General features: G+C 39.4%; 1 protein-coding gene across 1 annotated transcript in view; it reads right to left on the minus strand.

Moving 5' to 3' along the window:
- Positions 1 to 5,677, minus strand: part of LOC140160771 (uncharacterized) — a 125,719-nt gene extending 120,042 nt beyond the window's left edge. The window contains 1 exon segment of the mRNA XM_072184068.1: positions 5,606 to 5,677. The gene's annotated coding sequence lies outside the window, so the exon portion shown is untranslated.
- Between the last annotated feature and the right edge of the window lie 323 nt (positions 5,678 to 6,000).

Raw genomic sequence — 6,000 nt, forward strand, 5'->3', positions numbered from 1 at the left:
TCAGATTTTTGGATGGATGTTTTACACAGTGATTGGAGAAGAAGCTATGTAAATAATCAAAAGTACATGTCTACAAATTGACAAGGACAACTCCTTTTGTCAAAATTGTTTTCACCTATTTCTCAGTATGTTAATTAATCCGATTAATTACGTAATTTCGCCAGCGTATGATATATCAGTACTAATATGTAGGCCCAAGGAGGTTAGATATAGAAAGAAGAGGAAATAGATTACGTATCGCATAGGGGAGAAAGAAAAAAAGGAAGGAGGGGGGGGAGGAGAGAGGGGGAGACCGATGGGGGCACAGGGCTCTAAATTACATAGGCGTAGATCGGGGGGGGGGATAAATGCCACAATATTTTGCCAGGGGATGGTCAATATAATCACCCCCAATATTGACGCCTGTGTATTGGTTTGTGTCGAAATTAACCTCATATTTGGCCATTTTATAGCCACAGAATGCCATTTTTAGCGCTTTGCGCGAATTTATTCCACTTTTGTCCCATATTTCACCAGTCTAGTTTCAATAGGCCTATGCTAAAATTTTCGCGCGCATTTGTACCATAAGGTTCACTGTACTGGGTACTTTAAAAAATCATAACCTAACCTAAAACATAACTTTAACCCTTAGATTGGAGCTCTACTAGAAGTAAAAATATAGATAGTGAACGAATTTAGTATTTCTATATCTATGTGAGAATGATACAATAGAGGCCCTGCATGAAATTATTGATTGGCTCCAAACAAAGGTTTTCAACCGGTGTCCTTCACCGTAGTTATGGCGGAGTGCAGTCCATTCAATCAAATGTTGTCATCAACCTATTTGATCGTAGTGCAGGATTATGTGTGTGAGACGAACTGTCACGGTAGATTGCAATCATGCTTTTGTTGAATGCATTTGAGTAGTCCGCCATATTTACGGGATGATACGTCGCATGCAAGGCCTCTATATGACATGATGAACATAGTCATTGATGCATCAGTTTTAAAATAGACTAGGCGGTTACCCATATTTGGCGGTTCTCGTCTGGGCGCGATTACCAGGCTGATGGTGACATGCCCATATGACAATTTTTACTAATTTGACCTCAGATGACCCCAGGGTGACATTGGATGACCCCAAAATGACCTAAACTTATAACTCTAAATGTTGACTGTACCTACCAAGTTTCATGCCCATATATGAGCTTTTACTAATTTGACCTCAGATGACCCGTGGTGACCTTGGATGACCCCAAAATGACCTTCAAAAATGCTGCTTTAAATGTTGACTGTACCTACCAAGTTTCATGCCCATACGACACTTTTTAGTAATTTGACCTTAGATGACCCCTGGGAGGGGACCCCGTGGTCGGATGACTTAACGAACATAGACATCTTCTTGCCAGGACAGAACTACACCCACCCACCGAGTTTGAGCCCTGTAGGACCTAGTTTCATGCCCATATGACAGTTTTTAGTCATTTGACCTCAAATGACCCCTGGGAGGGAGCCCTGGGGTCGGACGACTTAACGAACATAAACATCTTCTTGCCAGGACAGAACTACACCCACCCACCGAGTTTGAGTCCCGTACGACCTAGTTTCATGCCCATATGACAGTTTGTAGTCATTTGACCTCAAATGACCCCTGGGAGGGGGCCCTGGGGTCGGATGACTTAACGAACATAAACATCTTCTTGCCAGGACAGAACGTCACCCACCCACCGAGTTTGAGTCCCGTACGACCTAGTTTCATGCCCATATGACAGTTTTTAGTCATTTGACCTCAAATGACCCCTGGGAGGGGCCCCGGGGTCGGATGACTTAACGAACATAAACTTCTTCTTGCCAGGACAGAGCTACACCCACCCACCGAGTTTGAGCCCCGTACGACCTACGACGGCCTCACATTAGCAGTCACAGACAAAACCTAAATCTACAGAATATATCCATTACTCGTCGATACTCGAAAGAGCTCAAAATAAATAACTTGATGTCCTTTCACATGTTTTCATAGTTAACCATCGTTAGCCATGGATATCTATCATGAGAACTGACCGGTGACTAAGTCCGATTTATTGGGACGTTTATCGGCAGTCAACGAGTAATGAAAACTCATACTCTGCAACATGAGGTCAAATTTTACACTATGATTGTGTAATTGAGATTATTGAACTATGCCATTGGGATGAGGTCATTGTGGTCCATAGTGATTGGCAATAGCAAACTTATCGTCGAACCTTGCAAGTGAACTTGACAATGGTCGAACCATTGACGGATGTGTATAAATAGTGTAAATATATCAATAGTCCTGGAGCTAAAATATTGGTATTTGATAGAGATTTCCGTAAGCTAACAACGTAAACATAGCAAGCAAGATTTGGATATGAAAATAAGCATGGACTAACTGAGCTGGTCAATGCCTGCATTCATGCAATGACTGACAGGCAGATGAGTAAAAAGTACAGTGAATCTAAAGTAAAACAGACAAATGCATAGGCCTACTGGTAGTCCTAAAATGTTGTTTTTATAGATAAATTAAATAGCAGGCTTGTTATAAAGAAGTTTCTAAATTTAGTGAACAGTTGATGTTGATGGGCTGCGATAACACTACATTGTATGGACCACAATGGTCTCATCCCAATGCCATAGTTCAATAACCTCAATTAAACAATCATAGTGCAAATTTTGACCTCATGTTGCAGAGTATGAGTTTGTGTACCCAAATTTTCAAAGGTCATTCAATGAATGTGCAACCGTATTGGGGTTAAAGAACTGTGTCTTGATAGATGAGCATGTTGTGGATCCTATAGTGTAAGGGATGAAATCAAAATTCGACCGGAGGTTGACCGCCGCCGATTCCGTCCAGTTTCTATTGTTGTCCGGTTTCCATTGTTTAGTACAATAGAAACCGGACAGAACCGGACGAAACCGGCGGTCAACAGCAGCGAATTTTGATTTAATCCCTTATGTTATTTGTTTGTTTGTTTTAAATGATCTTCCCGTAGGAACTCTACAATCACCATTTAGAGGAACTCTACAACCACCATTTGGGGAGATAATATTCAGCATTTCCCGAAGACTTTTACCAGACTTGTATATATATACCCCTATTATAATGGTAGAAGAAAGGGACCAGTCAATAATATTGTCAGAATATCAGTCATACGTTCCCTCGTCTCTGTTCATGACTCTTGTCCTTCGATCCATATCGACATTTACCCATCATGCCTCTCTTCTTTCTTTTATAATGAGCATCTTAATTTGTTATCAAATAAGCGTTTTCACCAACTAAACTTTTCACAAAATGTTTCAACTGTACTTGCTCAAACTTAGCACATAAACATGATAAACATGATGCCCCAGAAAAGAGATAATTTATCCCATCGGTACGTGAATTTGATTGGCGCTATAGGCCCGCTGATACGGAGTATTGAATTATAAGGTATCAAGCTTTGTTTTTAAATCAATTAATTAGAAGCAATTTAGAAATAAAGTCGTACAACAGAGATTTCTTGAGTGATGTCTTTTCATGACCCGTTTCCTCATAATATTTTAATTTAATATGATTATGTTATAGAGTTATCACCCATGGTTCCAAGACGGGGTATATCTTTAATCGGAGTAATAGGAGCTAATCGAGCTATAATATAGACCAAATTCCGAAGATTCGTTATTTCGAACGTTCATAATAGTCTGGGTAGCAATGTCATCTCGTGCAGAATGTTTGTTAAAAGCAGAATTCCACTTGATTCTGGTTTTTTTAGGGTGTGCGGGTTGAAAAAAGCCAGCGGTTTAGGGTTAGGGGTAGGGGTAAGGTTTAGGGTTAGGAGTAAGGTTTAGGGTTAGGGGTAAGGTTTGAGGTTAGGGGTAAGGTTTAGGGTTAACGGTAAGGTTTAGGATTAGTTTGAGGGTTAGGGGTAAGGTTTAGGGTTAGAGGTAAGGTTTAGGGTTAGGGGTAAGGTTTATGGTTAGAGGTAAGGTTTAGGGTTAGAGGTAAGGTTTAGGGTTAGAGGTAAGGTTTAGGGTTAGGGGTAAGGTTTGAGGTTAGGGGTAAGGTTTAGGGTTAACGGTAAGGTTTAGGATTAGTTTGAGGGTTAGGGGTAAGGTTTAGGGTTAGGGGTAAGGTTTAGGGTTAGGGGTAGGCCTAAGGTTTAGGGTTAGAGGTAAGGTTTAGGGTTAGGGGTAAGGTTTGAGGTTAGGGGTAAGGTTTAGGGTTAGGGGTAAGGTTTGAGGTTAGGGGTAAGGTTTGAGGTTAGGGGTAAGGTTTAGGGTTAACGGTAAGGTTTAGGATTAGTTTGAGGGTTAGGGGTAAGGTTTAGGGTTAGGGGTAAGGTTTAGGGTTAGGGGTAAGGTTTAGGGTTAGAGGTAAGGTTTAGGGTTAGGGGTAAGGTTTGAGGTTAGGGGTAAGGTTTAGGGTTAGGGGTAAGGTTTGAGGTTAGGGGTAAGGTTTAGGGTTAGGGGTAAGGTTTGAGGGTTAGGGGTAAGGTTTGAGGTTAGGGGTAAGGTTTAGGGTTAGGGGTAAGGTTTGAGGTTAGGGGTAAGGTTTAGGGTTAACGGTAAGGTTTAGGATTAGTTTTAGGGTTAGGGGTAAGGTTGAGGGTTAGGAGTAAGGTTTGAGGGGTAAGGTTTGAGGTTAGGGGTAAGGTTTAGGGTTAGGGGTAAGGTTTGAGGTTAGGGGTAAGGTTTAGGGTTAACGGTAAGGTTTAGGATTAGGTTGAGGGTTAGGGGTAAGGTTTAGGGTTAGGATACTATCGATTTTCGCAATAGTGACCATTAAGACTAGCGAAACTTATCAGACTGGCGAATGTAGACAGATTTTAACAGTTTAATAGGCTGATATCGGCGAGTCCAAAATGTTGTCAACTCTGACACTGTCATTCAGGATCGAGGCAATGTTTACAAGGCGCGTCTAGATAAACACGAAACAGTAATAATTGTTAGTTTGTGAAGTGATGCAATATTAAAGGCTATATGCCTAATCGGTGTTATCAAATTAATCTGATAAATTGGATTGATAATGTGTTATTTAATTTATATAACAATTATAAAATTATCGAAGACATATTGAAGGCCAATGCACACGTGTAGCCAATGCATGTAGCTAATAGTCGTGACTAAATCACATTAAAAGGAAACGTTTTGTTATGTTTTTTTATGTATATTCATGTATTTAGGGGCAAATTGTGTTTTCTCTGGATTTTGCAAACCAATTTATTAAAGAAACTCTTTTCTTTCGGATATTTTTACACAATCATAAAATTATAGCCTATTGCTGCATGCTGCAAAGTTCCTACCGATACAAATGTTTGTAGGCATTTTACACAAAAAGATACTAGGCCTATAAATACAATGGCCTAATCATGGTTCATGCATGATTTATGTTCATATGTTTATAAAATATGTATGCTACCGTACGATTCACGATATTTATTATAAGACCATGAAGACCTACATTATATTAAATATGTACATTATCGTTTTATCTCTTGTATATATGCCATATATATATACTCTACATAATGTTAAGTGGGGCAACATTAGCTAACATTCATAATTATAAAATGTACATAATATACTACATACATGTAGATACGAGTGAAAATTGCATAGGTCTACTTACCGCATTGAAGCACAGCTGTCACATGGAACCATCAATAATATGAAGTTGGTAAATAAGCAAAACTCCCGGCAAATATATGTCAGCAAGTTGGCAAGTATATATAATTCGTATGCATACACAAATAATATAATATATTTCTAAATCATGGCAATGATTGTTTTCAATGATGTCCTCGTATATTTATTCCTGATATTCCTTGCATTTTGATACCATGGTAAATAGAGCTAGTTAGTATAATTCTGAAATGTGTTGGTAGTAAGCAGTGTTACCTACTATTTTACCACCGATGCGTTAACAAGTTCAGAGATGACAGACAGTAAAAGCGCCCAAATTTGCACAAATGTCAGATAATGATAATTTTAGCCAAATATTCCCCTGATGGAATCATTAGTTTT

This window comes from Amphiura filiformis, chromosome 9 (assembly GCF_039555335.1).
Source record: "Amphiura filiformis chromosome 9, Afil_fr2py, whole genome shotgun sequence".
In the NCBI taxonomy this organism is placed as follows: Eukaryota; Metazoa; Echinodermata; class Ophiuroidea; order Amphilepidida; family Amphiuridae; genus Amphiura; species Amphiura filiformis.